The 18,459-nt window shown below is 54.2% G+C and overlaps 1 protein-coding gene across 7 annotated transcripts in view; it reads left to right on the top strand.

Moving 5' to 3' along the window:
• Positions 1-18,459, top strand: part of LINGO1 (leucine rich repeat and Ig domain containing 1) — a 194,113-nt gene that overhangs the window by 112,353 nt on the left and 63,301 nt on the right. For 6 of the 7 annotated variants that reach the window (XM_074328307.2, XM_074328306.2, XM_074328310.2 and 3 more), the window contains one exon: positions 8,998-9,166. The gene's annotated coding sequence lies outside the window, so the exon portion shown is untranslated. Of the gene's footprint in view, positions 1-2,165; positions 2,321-8,997; positions 9,167-18,459 lie in introns of those variants that run through there. The other variant, XM_019750983.3, reaches the window with a different exon arrangement.

The raw sequence follows: 18,459 nt of genomic DNA, 5'->3' as shown, positions 1-18,459 counted from the left end.
CAGAAGCCTGTGCCACCTTTCACTAACAGACTGACAGCAGCCCTGGGCTGCCACGCGGTGCAGCCCATGTGGCTGTGGAACCTCTTGGGCAGCACGTCTGGGCCTCAATTCCCCTCCTGTTGAGTGGGCCAGACAATGCCTGGAACAGGGTGGGCACTCAGCGAGTTCTGTTGAATTAATGAACTAATGAACTGCTTCCTGGCCTCCCCGCCTCACCTGTGCAGGCCACAGTAACTGGTGGGTTTAAAGGGCTTTGCCAGCATTGGCAGTGTGGTGTGGGCATGAGCATGCCTGGTGCTCGGCGGGTATTGCTGCTGCGGTGTTGCAGCCTCTGTCCTCACTGCAGGCTCTGCCTCCTACATGCCTCCCCATCTGCCCCTCCTCCCCATCCATGTGCCCACCTCAGGCCTCATCAGCTCTCCCCTGGCCGCTGCCTCCGTCCTCACCTGGCTCCCCCACCTGTGGTCTTCTAATGTAACCTGTTCTCCACTGGTGGCAGCCAGATGTTTTATCTGAAGCACAGATGGGACCATGTCACTGTCCTCTAAAGCCTTCAGGCTCCCAGACCCCTCAGTGGAGCACACAGGCCCTCCTGTGCAGCCCACTGTTCATGCCCCTGGGCCTTGGCACAGGCGGCCCCTCTGCCTGCCCCCTCCCCAGTGCTTTCAAACCCAATTGCTCTTCCTTTGAGACCCTTCTCAAAGACCCCTTCCCCTGGAAGGCGTCCCTGGCCCCCAAGCCTGGATTGGATGCCCCACCCTGTTCCCACAGCACCCTGGGCTCCCCTCTCACACAGTCCCTGAGTGGTCATCTTGAGCTCCCTGTGCCCCACCCCCCGTTTATCCCCCTGGGCGTGAGCTCCCTGATGCAGAATCTTGGGCCTCTTCCTCCTCTAGTTCACAGAAAGCTCTAGGGAGCACTGCTGAATGACCGACCCAGTCACTAGGCTGTGGGGACTCTGGCTGGACCTTTGGGCCGCCAGTGGGAGTGGGCAGCACAGCCGCCTTCCCCCTGCCCTGGCAGCCTTCCTTTCTCAGTGTCCCGCTGGGCTGGGCGCTGTCCTGGGGTTGCCTCAGCGCAGCATTCCTGGCACAGCTGTGCCCCACAGCAGCAGTGGCTGTGCTTGCAGTGAGGGGCCCTGGTCCTGAGCCGTCCCAGGGCTTTACCACAGGCCAGCAGTGGCACGGGAGCCCTGAGGGTCTGCAGAACGTCCCCACCTGTGCCCCACCCAGCTAGAGCCTTTTGGCCGTGCCCTCCCCTGCCCACCAGTGAGCCCTGAGAGCCGCCCTGGCCCGAGCACCTACAGAATCTCAGCACTGCACCAGGAACCCACCTCCACCCTGTCAGATTTGGCCCCTGTCCCTGGCAGTCCTGCAGGTGTTCTGGGCACACTCTGCCCTCACAGACTTGGGTCCTGGGATTTCTGGCTTCCTGGCCCCGCTTCCCTGCTGCTGACAGCCGTCCCCTGAGTGTCACCCTTCAGTGCACCAAGTGGACTGCTCCAGGTTTCTGCCAGCCCTGCCTCGGAGCCTGCACACCTGGGCAAAATCCCACGTGCCCAGTCCTGGGGTGGGAGGGGCTTGGAGAGGGAATGCTGTCCTGTTCAGAGGGAACCCCTCAGGCTGAAGCACCCCAACCACCAGAGACTGGGCGGGCCTGGAAAGTGGGGTTCTGCTGTAGGAGGTACCCATGGGAGGGTTTCCTGGGGCGGTGGTGGTGCCGTGTGGGGTGAGGACAGGAGGAGGAGGTCCTCACCAGCGGGGCAGTGCAGGCAAAATTGTCCTGGGTGCCCACTCTGCTGGGCTTGGTTCTGGCCAGTTTTTACCTTCTGGCACAGCCCACGGGTGGATGTTATCAGCTCCGTCTAACAGATGGGCTTCAGCGAGGCTCAGGGACTCACCCTTTGTCCCCAAGGCAGTGTCAGGCCTCGACACCAGGGCGGGCGTCTTTTCGGGCTCCTAAGAGTAGGGAGCGAGGGGGAGGCTGGCCACGCATCCAACAGCTGCTGCCTGTGACTTCCAGGAGGGGTGTGGAAGGGTGAGGGGTGGCTTTCTGAGTGGGTCTGTTTCCCCCCGTGGGAGAGCTCTCACGATGAGAGATTCGTGCCTTGCACCCCCTCCGTGGAGAGGCTGGCCGTTGCCTTTCAGAGGATAATTCCCCATTATACAGAGATTTTAGCCTAATAGAAGCCGACAGATCATGCAGGGCAGTAACGCACTGGCGTCCAGCGTTTAGTTTCCTGGCCTGAACTCGGGGATTAAAGGCTTCTTGCCTGTGCCTGCCTCACACCCATGCCTGTGACCTTGACTGCAATGATGGGGTAGGTTTCTCCTTCCCTCCTTCCCTTCCCCTTCCCCTGTGGGATCTTCCTCCTCCCTTTCTCTCTCTTAAAAAAAAAAAGTATTTTTCTTCTTAAATATTCAATTGAATGGCTGTTGTTTAAACTCTGCATGCTCTGGGGACAGACCGACCATGCTCCCTGCCCGTGGGCACAGGAACACCTGGCTGGCTCAACCACATGGGGCTGGTGGGTGTGGTGGGCAGTCCAGACAGCTGGACCTTGTAACTAGGCACGGGCAGGCAGAGGCTGGGCAGATGGCAGCAGAGGTGGCACTTGGTAGCTTCCATTGATCATGAGGGCAGCTTCTGGAGCTGCCTCCTGGCCCTCGCGGGTCCACCAGTCAGTCGTCTGTTTCTTTTGCACATCCTGTCTTTGCCCTGCCTTCTCCTCCCTCTCCCCGCCCCACCTCCTGTGGTCCTCAAGCTGCCTGCACTTCTGCACAGGGAGCTTGGGAAATCATCTAATCCTGGGTTCAAATCTGAGCTCCAGGACTTACAAGCTCTTTCTGTTCGATTTAACATTTTGAATTTGGGCAAGTTCCTTAATCTCTCCGAGCCTTCATTCCCTCACCTGTAAAGTGAGGTGCTGCCACTCGGCTCACAAGAGCATTCTGCTCTGCCTCAGTGGCCACAGTCTCCCCTGAGGAGACACCACCTCCTGCCACTCTCACCTCTCCTGCCCAGATACTCTGTGTGCTCCTCTGGCCAGGAAAGGGAAGGTGGTCAGGAGGGATGCTTGGCAAGGTGGGCTTTGGATCCCACTGGTCGCAGCTGCCTGTGGGTGGAGGTGTGAGGGGAAGAATGAGACTGAGTGGGAGGGGCCTTTCTCCTTGAGTTCACTTCCTGGGTGTAGCTTAATGTCTGCTGTAAAGGAGTCCACTTGAGGGAATGTGACAAGACTACCAGGAGAAGGAGAGAGAGTGGAGGAGCAGGGTCTGTAACCTGGGAGGAGAAACACTCTAGGCTGGGACTGCACCCCCAGGTACAGGAGGCGAAGGTCCCTAGGTCTGGGGCCATAGAGGTAATCTGAGGCTGATGTGCTGTGGGACCTTGGGCTGGTCCCATTCTGTCTCTGGGCCTCAGTTTCCTCATCTGGTAAATGGGGTTTTAGTTTGCCCTATCTGCCTCATGGGTTGGGCAGAAGATCCAGTTAGAGAATAGATGGGAGTGTTCTGTGATCTATAATGTAGTAACGATAATAACTATCATTATGGGCATGACTTTGCTTACCCTTCATGCTTTGTTGTGCCTGCTTTGAGCTACACAATCTAGCCCTGATTCATATGTTGATAAAATTAAAGAAACTCACAGCTGAAAGCAACCTCCTTTCCCATTTAGTGCAAACCTCAACCCAACATACATGGTCCCCAGACCTCTGCTTGCACACCCCCAGAGACAGGGAGCTCACTACTCCCAATGCTGAACAGAGATTTGTCTCCCTGAAATCTTTTCTCACTGGGCCTAGCTGTGCTCTCTGGGCCCATAAATGCCAAGTGTCTCTGTCAGGGACCTGAAGTCCCCAGGGGACACGTGTTCCAGGCCCACCTCTTTCTGACAACGCCCCTGTGAGCAGACCTCACTTCATCAAAGACCTCTGGACAGAAACAGCAATGACTGGGCATGGCTGTGAGGAGCTGCTGCACCGTCTGCAGAGCTGGAGTAGCCGGCTCACCCAGACACAGGCTCCCTCGCCACTCTGAGCAGCTGGCTCTGGGAACGACCTCAGGACTCACCCATGTTCTACTAACTCTCTCTTGTCCACTTTGGCCTATTTCTGGGGCAAGTGGAGGGCTTTGTACAGGGGACCCTGCCTCCCTAATTGACCCTCCCCCCGCCCCCCTCCCCCCCACCCCGGCTGGATCTACCTTCAAGATTCCATCCTAGTCTCTGCCAAAAAAGTTGTTGCTGGTGGGGCCAAGGAGCAGCCCTGCCGACACCAGTGAGAACCCAGCCTGGGGGCCAGCCTGACACCCGCTGGCTATTTAGCTCTCCACCGGGCCACCCAGCCCAGCTGCGGTCTCATCACAAGGGTGTGCCAAGGACCTTGCTGGAGTCGAGCAGCCAGGAGAGGACGTGTTGCTACCTGGCAAGACTTGGCTATGAGCCCCTGTGACGCGCCGCTGTCTTTCCTGCTGCTCTGTGCAGCACTTGTGGAATTCCTATTAGCATGGACGTGAAAGTCACTAGTCTAAGCCCAAGTTGGCGCTCACAGCCCTCCTTAAAGCAGAAGGGGGAGGGTGTGAATGAGCACCGGTTCTTGACGTGTTTCACTGATTCTTCATACAGCTGTGGGGGAGGGTTGTGCTCGCCACCCTACAGAGGAGGGAAGGAAGCCTTGAGAAGTGAAATAACTCACCCAAGGTCCCTGCCAGCACGGGGCAGAGCTGGGGTCACTCACGCCTGGATGTTCCTCCCCTCACACTCACGCTTTCCAGATGCTATCTCCACCCAGCCCCCACGCTTCCTCCTATAGCTTGTCACAGGTCCAGCCAGCACGCTCTCCAGCCGCACAGGCTGGGGCCCTGCTCCGAGCCAGCCCCTCCGCCCACTCCCAGCCTGCCCGGACCTGGCTTTTAGATAGCCTCGTCTCCTGTCAGCCTGAGGGTGGTACCCCATCTCTGCCCCTCTGCACACACCACCCACTGGGCCAGGGAACAGAGCAGGGGCTTGGGGAGAAAGGTGCTCCCCGGAGGCTGTGAGACTAATTGGGGGGGGTGTGTGACAGTCTTCATGGGTGGCTCATCTGATGCGATGTTTTTAGCAGTTACGTTTGATTTGGGGGCGTCTGTGGTAAGAGCAGTGTATGTCTGGGGCAGAAGACCTGGGAGCCACCCTTGATGCCTTTTCTTACCCCTCCCTCACATCCAGCTCATCAGCCACCTGCATGGCTTCTGCGACAGCTCACGCTGAATCAGGCCAGTCCCTGCTTCCCCCTGGCTGAGCCTGGTCTCCTTGTCCTGAGACAGCCACACGCTCGCCCCTTGTTCCCACGCCTGCTCCCCTTGCATGCAGACTCCACTCAGCAGCCCTGGAACGTCACAGTGAAGAAAACATCATAGCCCATCCCTGTTAACTCCCCCACCCCATCCCAGTGACTTTTCATTGCACTTGGGATGAAATCCAAAACCTTTGCCTCCGCCCCCAGGGCCCAGCCTCCCTCTGCAGCCTCATTTCCCGCAGTTGCCCCCATTTCTGCCCACCTGTTCTAGGCACCCGGCCTGCCTGCTGCTGCTCAGAAACCTGGGCTCCTTCTCGCCTGTGCTCTTTGTCTGCTCCTCCTGCTCTAGGTGTGGCCTCCGCAGTAGGTATCAATTCAGATGTGCCCTCTGCAGAAAGCCTTCCTGACCCGCAGCTGAGGTAACCCCAAGCCCCAGCCCACGTGCTCTGTCTCACAGCACCAGGCTTGATGGTCCTAACTGCACATACCACTTTTTGGAACTACCTTGCTTATTCATTTGCTTACTATCTGTAGCTCTGTCCCCATAAGAGCATCAAAGTTGTCTGTCTTGTACCCCATGGAATCCCCACAACCTATAATACACCTGGCATATAGTAAGTGCTCAATAAGTAGTTGGTGACAGAATGAAATAACACAAAAACATGTAAAGGAGAAATAGCAGATAATACAATCGTGGATATATATAGTGGCAGTTAATAAAGTAATGTTTGTGCACGCGTGCATGCTCGCGTGAGCTGGAAATCACCTGCTTTTTTTTTTTTTTTAAGGAGGGCACAGCTCACAGTGGCCCATACGAGGATTGAACCGGCAACCTTGGTGTTATTAGCACCACGCTCTAACCAACTGAGCTAACCGCCACCCCCATCAACTGCTTTTTAATGATAGGCTTGGGGGTGCCTGGGCCTGAAGCACAGCAAGCATGGGAGACACACATATGTACGTGTGGGTCATGTGCACACACGCGTTTCCCTATTCAGTAGCAGTGTGACCTCTGGAGAGGTCTTTTAGGTTTTGGGCCTCAGTCGCTCCACCTGTGGAATGGACTGCCTGGGGCGAGAGGCAGAGGCCTGGATGCCATGGCCTCTTGACGTCAGCCCTTGCCAGTGGCAAGAGCACGCGGGCAGCTGGCCTGCTGCGCTGTGCCCAGGGAGATGGGGTGTTTCCTGAAGCCCTGCTCCACACACAGCCGCCCTCCTGCCCTCTGAAGTGAGGCTCTCACCCAGGCAGGGGGCGTGGTCCGGGGCAGGAAATTAGCAGAAAAGCCTGGAGATGGGAGCCTGGCAGCCGGGAGGAGCGTGCGGTCACATTTGAGGTGTCTTATATGCATCTGTCGCTTCAACTTGATACATTTTTATTTTTGTGTGTGCTTGTTTTTGTTTTCTAAAAAACTTTGACACACTTATTTTATTTCTTCAACTTTTTTTCTTTCTTTGCTACAAAAAGAATTTCCATGGAAGTTAAAAAGGGAAAACACACACACACACACACACACACACACACACACACACACTGCCCCTTGCCCTTTTCCTGTGAGGACAACACTAGAACCTTGCACAATGTGTGGGACAGGCAAGGTACTTTATCTCTCTGTGCCTCAGTTTCCTTATCCAAAAAAATGAGTCTAATAATTGCTCCCTCTTACGATTGTTGTGCAGAGTGCATGAGTCAGCATTTATTAAGCACTTAGAAAGGTGCCTAGCCCTTAGTGTGTGTTCATTAAATAAGATGAATAAATAACTAGAAAGGAAAGGGCACCCACAATGCCACCATCCTGGCACAAAGAGCCAGCTGTGGAATCTATCCTTAGAGCCAGCAATCAGGAGCTCAAGCCCTGACTCTGCCTTTGCTCCCCATGTAACCAGGGGTAGGTGTGTGGCCTCTTTAAGCCTCAGCCCTTCTGCCTATAGAATGGTCACATAATCCGGACCCCACAATGTTGCAGTATGTCCAGGGGTAACGGATGTGAGTGGGCTCAGTGAACACGGAGCCCTGTATACCACAGCAACCCAGCTCCCACCGCATCCATCTCCTTAGTTTTCTTGCTCAGTGTTGATAGGTAAACATTGCTGTGTGTTGCTGCCTAGCTCTGTGTTTATCACTTTAAATGGCTGTAATATTCCATCGAGCAGAGTTGTCGTGATGCACGCTGTCATCTCTATTGTGGCACGTGTAGGCAGCTTCGAACATCTTGCTATTATAAATAACCCTGCAATGAACAGCTCTGTGCCGGAGCACTTCCCCTCTGATGGATGATTTCCTCAGGCGACCTCAGGGACATTCATCGAGGCTGCTTTGCCAGGGGGCTGAGAGACAGGCCAGCACCTGCGAGAAGGAGGTCCCTTCAGAGGTGGGCTGATACCCTGCTCCAGGAGCAGCAGCAGGGTAGAGGGGCAGCAAGACACCCAGGTGATAGTGCTAAGCATGATGGGGAAAACAAGGCATCTAGCATGACAGTGCTGAGCATCATGGGAGAACAGGAGGCCACCGTGGGAAGGGCAGTGGGTGCTGTGGAGAGTTGGGACTAGATGGTGGAGGAACGAGGTTCTGGTTTTGCCTTCACTATGCTCTTGCTCTGTGACCTTGGGCAAATTCCTTCCCCTCTCTGGACCTCAGTTTTCTCCATGTACTGTGGCCAGGGGATAGGCAAGGGTTGGTCCAGAGGTGTGCTGTCCACTAGCCACATGTGGCTGTTTTTGTTGGAATATACATGAATAAAGCGGAAAGTCAGTGTCTTGGTCACACTCCCAGTTGTGGCTAGTGGTTACCACATTGGGCAGCACAGGCGTAGGACATTTCCAGCTGCAGAAAGCTCCAGTGGGCTGTGCTGGTCTAGAGACAGTTCTAGAGAGACAGCCAGACTTACTGTGCTGCGATTCGGGGGCTCTGTCGTCAGGCCTTGTGGAGCCAAGAGCAAGGCGAGCGGCCCTTAGCGCAGAGGACTCCTTAGGGGCCTCAAGGGGCGAAGCAACTTTCCAGGGGCCAGGACTCTGAAAGTGTCCTGAGTCTGAAATAGCCACATCCATTTCTCTCCCTAAATGTCCCAGGTTGGCCTCAGAGAGAAGCTGGCGAAGAGTGTGCTGGCCCCCAGTCAGGGACGGTGCCCGAGGGAGGCTGGCATGCAGGAAGAGTAGGTGGTCTCCTGCCTCCTCGACGGGCACTCGGAGGGTCTACACTGCTCTCTGCCCATGCCTGAGACACCACCATCCATTCTCTTGGGTCAGGCGTTACCCTCTCTAGGATTCCTTTAGGAGTCTAGACTAGAGATCAAAGCAGATGGCGACCTCGCTCAGCCTGCCCCACTGGCTGCCTCGGGCCTGGCCTACCTCTGGGCACTTGCTGGGAGAAGAGCTGGGAGAAGCTGTCCACATGCTGGAGGCTGACACTCCCCCTGCCTCCCCACCTCCAAACTCACACTCTGGCAGCAGCACACGGATTCCAGCCCTCCCTTTCCTTTAAGGGCAGGCCTCCTGCAGATGCTTTTGTACACCTGGAGGTTCTCTGGGAGGAGCACAGGGACCCCGGGGAAGGGGCAGTAAATGGGCGAGACAAGAAGTGGGGAGTGAGGAAGTAAAGAGGAACTTGACTGACTGGTCTCTCCTTTGTCAAGGCGTGGCCACCGTCTGCCCTGCACCGTGCCCAGATGCCTCTCTGTCCCCAGATGAATCGTGCTGCTCACTTTTGTTTCTCCTGTTTTCCAGGGATCCCATGGCCAGGTCCTGGCTGCCCTGAACCTGTGGGGCCACACTGCCTGCTGCCCGCATCCCAGGGCTCTGGCCTGATCCAGCCCCTGGACCAGCTCGTCCTCACCCAGGCCTGGCCCAAGGGGACTCAAGCCTCAGGACTCAACAAGGCACAGCAGCAGTCACGGTAGGTGGCACCCCACCCTACCCCTTCCCTGGTTCCTGGGGACACCTGAGCCGTTTTGGTCCCTGGAACAGGAAAGATACCTTTCTGAACACTATCTGTCACGATCCCTTTGGTTGCAAGTAGCAAAAAATCTATTTCAATAAAATGAAATGATCACCTCATGTAACTGAAATGTCTAGAGGTAGGATGGGCTTCAGGCAGGGCTTGATCCAGTGGTTCAAACAGAGTGAACAGGATCTGGTTTCTGTCTGTATCCTTCCGTTGCTCTTCTTCGGTGATGGCTTTACTCCTAGGCGCATTTCACAGGATGTGGTCACAAGATGTCTGCCAGCAATTTCTGGGACAACATTCTTCCAGGTTTAAATCTGGGAATGGAGAAGGATAAAATCTGCTTTCTTGACAGAACAAATAAAATCTCCTGGAGTTGATCTCTTATATCCTATTGGCAAGATTTGCATCACCTTGATCCTTAACTGTGTCCACAGGGCTTGCGAGCATGGATGGGCTGGGAGTCAGGGTCTATCAGTCCCCAACTGTGTGACCAGTAATGAAGGGAGGGCATTTCCCACAGGAAGCATAGGGTCTTGCTGCAGGAAGAAGGTGCCCCCACTGGGATCATTGGAGACAGACTGCCCCACAGTTTAGGTCTCCTTCTCCAGAAAGCCTTTGCTGGCTGCTCCAGCCAATGGTTATCTCTTTAGTCCATCCTCTAGCTCCATCCTTTTTACAGATGGAAGGACCAAGGTCCAGTGTGCATTTCCTCATGAATACTCTATTGGTTATTGATTGCATCCGTGCCAAAGTGAGCTGTTTTCTTTGCCTTGGCTGCAAGGAAGCTCATAGCTGGTTTGCGGGCCATTTCTGAGGAGTGCTCAGGGTGCTCTGGCAGGTGCGCAGTGGCCTTGCCTCTGGCTTTGTTTTCTTCTCTCTCATTTTTCCTTTGTTCCTGTTTCTTCTCTTATTTTTCAGCTTGTGCTGTTCTCAGCAGCCTCAAACTCTTTTAGAAGGAGGTGGGGTATAAATAACCAAGAGTGGTCATAAATGAAGCATTCAGTGCCAACTGCAGCCAAATGCTAGGCCTTCTGTGTCCTAGGAGCAGCTGGGGTGGGGGTCTCCCCCAGGATCAGGCCAAGTCTGTCCCCAGGGAGACACCAAAGCCTGACCATGATGGCTCTAGCACAGTGACCCCCCTGCCCGCCGCGGGCTGGGAATGGCATCGTTCTGCTGCCCGTCTCTTCCCTTCCCCCTCCCATCTTATCAGAAGCTAATGAAAGAGGCTGGGAAACCCAATCCTCTGATAATTAAATTTACTTAACGGGTATTCAAGTGGAGTAATGAGAAGTTTAATGCAGTGATTAGATTTTTCTTTAATTAATTAAAATGAGAACCATGTGTCTTGCCAGCAAACCAACTTGACCTTCTGCTTTGAGAGTAGTAGGCAGAGACAGTGGGGGGCTTGGCTGGGTGGGTGGGGGCTGAGGGGTGGTGCAACCTTCTTCCCTGGCACTGCCATTCTCAGAAGTGAGCCCAGCTCCGATGCCCACTCAGGCCAATCTCTGGTTCAGCTCCTGTTTCTGAGCCCTGCAAGTGCCAGGCCTGGGCTCGACCCAGGATGGAGGTTTCAGAGGAGGGTCAGCAAGGGTGGCTTAGAGCACGGAACTCTAAGGAAACTTTCAGGCTCTGTGACAGGAGGAGGTATTTGGATGGCATAGGCCACACCTTCACCTGCATGTTCAGCTAGACCTGGGTTTACCTCTGCTCGCACTGGATTAGCTGGGCTAACGGAATGAGGGCCGTGGGGTGGGTAATCAGAAAACCTGAGGTAACCCACAAACCACTTCTCCGTGGCTGGGGAATGCCTCCATAGCAGAAGGCTGACCGTTTTTGCTGTGGTTCTGAAGGCCAGTTAGGGCTGCATGGATGTACTTCCCACCGTGAGCCACCTCTGCTGGGGTCAGGCAGTGGCTGGGGCAAAGCATAGCTGTCTGGAGTGGAGCACAGGATGGGTCTCGCCAGGGTCAAGGGTGGGCATAGTGGGGAATCTCAAAGACAGGCCCTGGCACCCCATGGGCAGGATATGTTGTTTTCTAAGCAATGGGTAAGGCTGGGGAGGGTCCTGAGCCCTTCTTGGTTAAGGGGTGGCAGAAAACTTCCTTCATTGAGCCCTGATCCCAGCCCCACACTGAGCCTAGCGTTGTCATGGATATATCAACAGAGAAACAGGTGCTAGGGTGGGAGAGGACCGTTGCTAGCTCTGCAGCCTGTGGGCAGGACTCTGGAATGGAGCCCCACACTCTGGAATGGACAAGATGAATCAGACATTGTCCCTGCCCACAGGGCTGGTGGGGGAGGTGACAAGTGAGTGATCAGAGTGGAGGGACGCCCAGAGGGCTGGGGGCTGCAGATCTGCACTTAGAGCTTTCCTCTGAAGCAGGTGGGGGGAGGTGGCTGTCAGGGTCTCCGTGAGGGGAGAGATGAGGTAGAAGGCACCCAGGGAGGGGTGGGGGCCTAGGGTGAGTGATTCTCCCCCAAGAACTGGCCGTGACTCCCCCAGGCTACCCTCAGCTCCTGGTGAACCAAAGGAGGGGGAGGGTTGGTCGTGTGCCAGGAGCTAGGCTGAAATGTTACCTCACAAGAAAGGCATTTTCTCCATTTCACAGATGAGGAAACAGAGATGTAAGGACTTGTTGATGCTGCTCACCTGTAGCATCCTGGTGGGTGTCCCCGGGTCTGGCTGCCTCCAGGTCAGCGCACTGCTGTTCCTGCCAGTGAACTTGCCCTGGGAGGTGGGGCTCCTCTTCTACCGACTACTTCACCCCCACCTGGGTGAATACAGTCTGGGCACTGAGCGGGGGGCTTGAGCTTGGGGCCAGTCAGACTGGCATCTATGGCTTCCGACCCCAACTTGGAGTGGGGGAATCAGGGGCCCCTGGCTGAGTAGGGGACTAGCCCCAGGAAGGAGGGTCTTCTGCTTCCTTCATCCCTACTCCTCCCCTCTCTGGATCCCACCCCTCTGGATTTCTACTCACCCGCCCCATTTCTCTCCTTCCATAGCCCAGCCCCTTTTGAATAGCCAGGCCTAGAGAAACCACCAATTGAGGCCCTGAGAAAGGCAGGGACCTCTCTATGAGGCTCTACTTCTAATATCTCTTTAAGGTGAAGAGTCTAAAATCACATTATTTTGAATTTGCGCTTTATTCCCCCCTTCTTCTGCTTCCTCCCCCCCACTCTGGTTCCAGCCGTTGTTTCTCAGCCTAGTTGTGTAGGACACAGCTCCCTGGCCCGTGCTGGTGTTATGAGCCTTGCGCTCCGCTCCCCCGGCTGAGGCAGGCGTTTGCCTGCTCACAGCAGCTCTTGCAGGCTGCTGGCTACTCACGCTGGCCACAGGCTGCTCCGCCTCCACTGCAGCTCAGGGCAGCCCAGCTCCAGGGAGAGCCGTTGTTCACAATCTTAGCTGTAGAGGGCGCGGCTCACTGGCCCATGGGGGCATGGGTGTTAGGAGCCTGAAACTCCAACCGTCTGAGCCACCGGGCTGGCCCCTTGAATTTGCACTTTAAACGCAAGGATTGTATTTGAATCCTTACCCTCCAAGGGGGGCCTGGCGGGGTGGGGGTCGGGGCATGTGCACACAGGTTCACACCACACTGGCACATGCCCTCAGGAAGCTACCCGTCTCCTCGGGCCCTGACCCCAGGTATGTTCATCTACCCTCCCTGGGTTCCAGGGGCTGCAAACAATGTCTCATTCAATCCTCTCAACACTCTGGGAAAGTGCATTATTTTCTACAAGCGAGGGAACCGAGGTCAGGAACTAGGACATAGTCACACAGCGAACTGCAAGGCAGAGTGCCAGACAAGCTCGATGGGAGGCTAGGCCCCAGCCCCAGCCTTGGATTGTCCCTGCCTTGCCTGTGGGCAGTTCCCTCCCCCAGGGCCCCCAGTACCCCTCCCCCACTGCTGCTTCCCTACTTGCCTTGTGCTGCTGCCAAAACCCCTGACTCCTCCCAGCACGCCCCACACTTCCCCACCCCCAGGCTCTTGTTCAAGCTGTTCCAGCTCCCCGGAGCGCCCCTCTCCAATTCCGTCTGCCCAGATCCTCTTGTCCTTCTAGGCTGGCCCAGTTGCCATTTCCTTCATGGAGAGCCGCTGTCTGCCCTCACCCTGGGTGGAAGCCGGGCTGTCCCCGGAGCACCATCATACAGCTCTTTGCCTGCCCCCCCTTAGGTGCTTGTGCTCGCTGTCTGACTTCGCAGCTGGGTGAAGGGCAGGGTCCTCTCCTGGTCTTGACTTCCTGGCCACTTACCCCCAGAGCCCAGCACACAGTAGGTGTGCAGGAGATTGCTGGGGTCCTTGCCTTGGGAGGGGCTGCATCTCCACAAACCCATCACTTTCCTCCGCAGTCCTGGGTCAGCTGGCCCCACCCTCACCCTCCAGCCAAACCCTTGAGGAGCCCAAGGCTTACCCTAACCTTGGCTGGGTGGAAGTGAGGGCTGGCTTCTGGCCCCAGTAGAGCTCCCTGTGCACGCTCCTCACCTGCCTAGTTTCTGAAGGCAGGGTCAAGGCAAACCCCACCCTTGGGACTCACAGTCCCGTCTTGGAGCCCAGCAGGTACAGGTACTGGGGAATCCAGCCCCGTGTACTGAGTGCTGGCGGAGGGCTGCATGGGCACTCACCTGATTCCACGTACGCTCTGCAAGTTCTCTAGCCTCTCTGTGCCTCAGTTTCCTCATCTGTTAAATGAGGTGATGACAAACCTTCCTAGGGTTGCTGTGAGGATTGATGAGTCAGTACAATGTAAAGCACACAGCACAGCCCCACCATGGACACACGTGTGCTCCCGGGAATGTGCGCTGTCACCACTGTTATGGGAGGGGCCTGGAGGCAGTGTGTGGGAGAATGCTCACGGACACTTTCCAGAAGGTGGGGACACACGTGCAATGATTTGAAACGTGTGGCACAGAAGGCAGAAAAAGATGTTCTGGGAAGAGGGAACCATGTGGGCAGAGGCCCAGAGGCAGCCTGGGGGCAGGCAAGGGAGCTGGGCACGGCTCACTTAGGGTAAGAGTGGGACGAGGAGGACCACAGGCGAGTGGCACAGAGCTCGTTCGGAGGCGCCTTGGGTGCCACCCTGAGGAGTCTGTGAGGGGCCGTGGAATGGGCTATATTTTCTTACTGTAAAAGCCATACTTGCTCATGAGAAAACATTGAAACAATATACATAGAAGTGTGTCTTGTTAAGTAGGAACGTTCCCTCCTTGCCCTTAAATCTCATTCTGCGAGGGTCCCACCGTTGTTGATCTGATGTACCTCCTTACTGAACTTTTCCTTTGCCTTTGTAAGCATACGAGGTGTGATAAAAAAAAATAAAAATGCATTGAATGTTTAAATTAAAAAATTTATTACAGTAAAAGACACATGCCATTAATCCCCCTCAAAATACTCCCCATGTCTTCAAACACACTTACCCCATCATTCTTGCCACTTTCTGAAGCAGTTCTGGAAGTCCTCTTTCATGAGTGTCTTTAGCTGTGCTGTTGTGGGTGCCTCCATGTCCTGAATCATTTTGACTTTGGGGAAGAGCCAGAAGTCACACGGCGCCAGATCAAGTGAATAAGGTGGATGAGGACACACCATAATGTTTTCATTTGACAGAAATTGCTGTACCAGGAGTGATGTGTGACACGGAGCCTTTCCGTTGTGATCACGAAATATGGTGAATGCTGCTGCTTCCGAGTGCCATCCAATGGAAAGGCAGGGATCTTCAATATGGGAAGCAGCACGTCGAACCTTAGTAACAGTGTGTGACAAGTTTCAACTTGTTTGGTGCCATCGGTGTGAGCTATGGTTGAGAGAGAGTGTGTTTCAAAGTGTGCCGTAAATCATCCTCCATCATGACAGCGCTCCGTGTCACACATCGCTTCTGGTAGGGCAATTTCTGTCAAATAAAAAAATTATGTTGTGCCATTATTCACCGGATCTGGCCCTGTGGGACCTCTAGCTCTTCCCCAAAGTAAAAACGATTCAAGACATGGAGGCAGCCACAACAGCACAACTAAAGACACTCACGAAAGAGGACTTCCAGAACTGCATCAGAAAGTGGCAAGAACAATGGGATAAGTTGTTTTCAAAGCAAGGGGGAGTATTTTGAGGGGGATTAATGGCAATGTGTCTTTTACCGTAATAAATTTTTTTATTTAAACATTCACTGTGTTGTTTGATCATACCTCGTATTTATTGTATTTTATTTTTTAAAAGAAATGGAATCACATTATGCACATTACCCCAGCACTTCCATTTTTCACTCAGCAGTGTATTGGGGCATCTGTCAGTGTCATGGCACACAGATCTACTGTGTGTTTTTAATCATTGCCTAATATGCCATTGTTTGGACATAGTAACTAGTCCTGGGTTGATGGATATTTAGGTTGTCCTCCATTTTTCACTCTTGCAAATAATGCTTCAGTGAACATCCCTGTATATATATATATATATCTTGCTGACACGTGTAAGCCTTTCTGTGGGATAGATTTCTAGATGTGGGGTTGCCAGGGTGTAGGGTGTGCTTATTAAACTTTGGGAGGCAGTGCCACGTTGCTCTCCCAACAGGCGGGGCCATTTGAGGTTCCCGCCGTGGTGTCTGCAGTGGCATTTCCCCACACCATCCTCTGCATTGAACATTATCACACTTTTAAATCTCTGCCAATCCAGGGTGACCTCGTGCTGTGGTGTCTACCCTCACTTTCCTTCTCCCCAGCAAGGCTGAGCATTGCTTCATGCAGTTGTCGGCCATTTGTATTTCCTACTCTGTGAATGGACTACTCATATCCTTTCCCATTCTTTTTTTCTTTTTGCCCTTTTCTTACTGATACAAAGGAGCTGTTAGGAATTTAGAAATTCTGTCTGTCATGTATGTTGCAAATATTTTCCCTAGTCTGCCGTTTGTCTTTTTAACTTTGTTTATGGTGTCTTTGGCCATGTAGAAACTTTAGATCTATATTCAGTCAAATCTGTCAGACTTTTTGAGTTTCACGTCTTGCTTGGCCAGGCTTCCTGAAAGGATCTGAAGCAGAGTGGGGATGAGGTCAGATTTGTGACTGGAAAAGGTTGTCTGATTACCACTGTGCAGAGGGTAGGTGTGTGTGTGTGTGTGTGTGTGTGTGTGTGTGTGTGTGAGTGTGTGTGTGTGGCGGGGGACTGCAAGCCAGAGACCAGGAAGCAGCTGAGACTTTGTGCTGGGGTAGGTGGGGGAGAATCAGGGCGAAGGTGAGTTGGAGAAACATTCAGGAATTGGCTGCCCGTGGTGATGGGATGTGAGGGTGCGAGAGGGAAAGAGGACCCTGGAGGAAAGCCTGGGTGTTTGGCTAATGTCACCATCATCCTGAGTTGGGGTTAGGACTAGGGAAGGAAACGCATGTAGGTACACATGGGTGCACTTTGGCAGGGAACGGCGTCACGTGGGCGAGAAGTCCTGGAGACTGGCGTGTCTGTGCTGCGGCTCCATGGTGGGCTCTGCTTTTCTGCAGTTTCTGTTTTCCACCAAATACTGCGCCAGGCCCTTGCCACCCCTCCCCCCACGCACATGCTCTGTAATCTCCACTACCATATGAAGTATGTTTGACAGGTAAGGAACCAGGCTCTGAGAGTGAAGTAACTTGCTCAAGGTCACAGAGCTAGTAAGTGACAGGGGGTGTTTTTCACCATCAAAATTCCCATCAAGGGGCCTGTCATTCTTTTCTAACCTGAACAATCCAGTTTCATCAGGGACTCTTATGATGAGTGCTGGAGCCAGGCTGCCTGGGTTTGAAATGCAGCCCCATTCCTTACAAGGCAAGTTATTCACCACTCTGTGCCTCAGTTTCCTCATCCTGAAAACGTAGACGATGACAGTGTCCCCCTCGTAGGGCCTGGTAGGAACCAAGTGTGTTGGTACCTGTGAAAGGCTCACCCATGAGGGCCGAGGATCTGTGATGCCGTCTGTGCCAATCGTGATAATGACCCCGACGGCGACAGCACTCCCTCTCACCTTGGAGTCTGCACCCCTTTACCTTTCCTGGCCCCCTCCATCCTCCCTCTTCCTGTCACCTTGCTCCTGTGCCAGCTCTTCCTCAGTTCCCCACAGGAACTTCTGTCAACATTTGCCTTTGTCCTCTGTTTGTAGCCCCCAGACCCATGGTGGACTGTGAATTAAAACCCAGTCAGTCAGCAGAAACCATTCAGGGGAAAACAAGTCACATTGTGCTCCAGGAATCCTCCCCCAAGCAATTCTAATCAGGATTTTCCACGAGCTGGTGTGAGTTCACCCCAACATTGCTCAGGCCTCTGAGAACAAGACCATAATGTCCAAATCTAAAACCCTTTTCTCCCTGAGTGGGGCTGCTCAGGTGTACTCTTGAGCTGGGGTCCCAGCTGACCCCAGCCTGGCCAGCTCTCCACTCCCGCCACCAGCTGGCACTCGATCCCTGACTTGAGGACCACTAACTCTCGTCTGGGAAACTTGTCCTGGGAAACTTGCCCGTAGAAAGGAAAAGCAGGAAGCACAGCAAATCCTGGGCACACTTCCTTCCCATGAGCATCTCTGAGCAGATCCTGTGGCCATGCGTGTGGGGGCCAGGTGTCCAAACTGGGTTAAAACGTGAGGTCTGCACCCAATTTAGATGTTTTCTTATGCTTAGAAACTCACTGAAATCACCAAACTCGCCGTTACGGATTTCTCATCATCAAAATAAACTCCCAACTAAATAAATCCTCATGGTAAAAAATAGAGCAGTTTTTGCCTGTTTCTTTGTAGTATTTTGTGTGCGCTTGCCCTGTCTTAGTCACACCCTCTTATTCTTAAACACAGGACGGCAGAACTCACTTCAGTCCTTCCCAGGGACTTCCCGGGGAATTGCAGGCCCCCCACCCTAAAGCCTCTGACATAAGATGCCATCCTGGTCCCCAGGTCCCCAGGTCCAACCAAGCCTGCCTTTGTCCCAGGGGCTTCTGTAATTTAAATGACTCCCACACCTGCCTCCAGCCTCAGTCCCCTCCCCTAGCTCACCCACTACCCTGCAGGGCGCCACACAGTGCCACAGGCTCCAAAACACAAGGACTGACACCAGTGCCCCGTGCTCATACGCAGGGAGCTTCTCGAGTTTGCCCTCACAGTAGAATGGCCTCAGAGAAGCTGTATTGTACTCATTTGGGAGCTTTTAGGGGGTTGGGTGGGGGAAGGAATGTGTTCTACTGTAGACAAAGTTCACTTCTTGCAGAAAGGGAGAAGCGGCAGGGGCGTTCACAGACATGAGGCCTTTC

The sequence above is a fragment of the Rhinolophus sinicus genome, chromosome 3 (assembly GCF_057876585.1).
Source record: "Rhinolophus sinicus isolate RSI-liver-muscle chromosome 3, RSI-T2T, whole genome shotgun sequence".
Taxonomy (NCBI): domain Eukaryota; kingdom Metazoa; phylum Chordata; class Mammalia; order Chiroptera; family Rhinolophidae; genus Rhinolophus; species Rhinolophus sinicus.
Note: the sequence above shows the minus strand (reverse complement) of the source record. Positions and strands in the feature narration are given on the sequence as shown.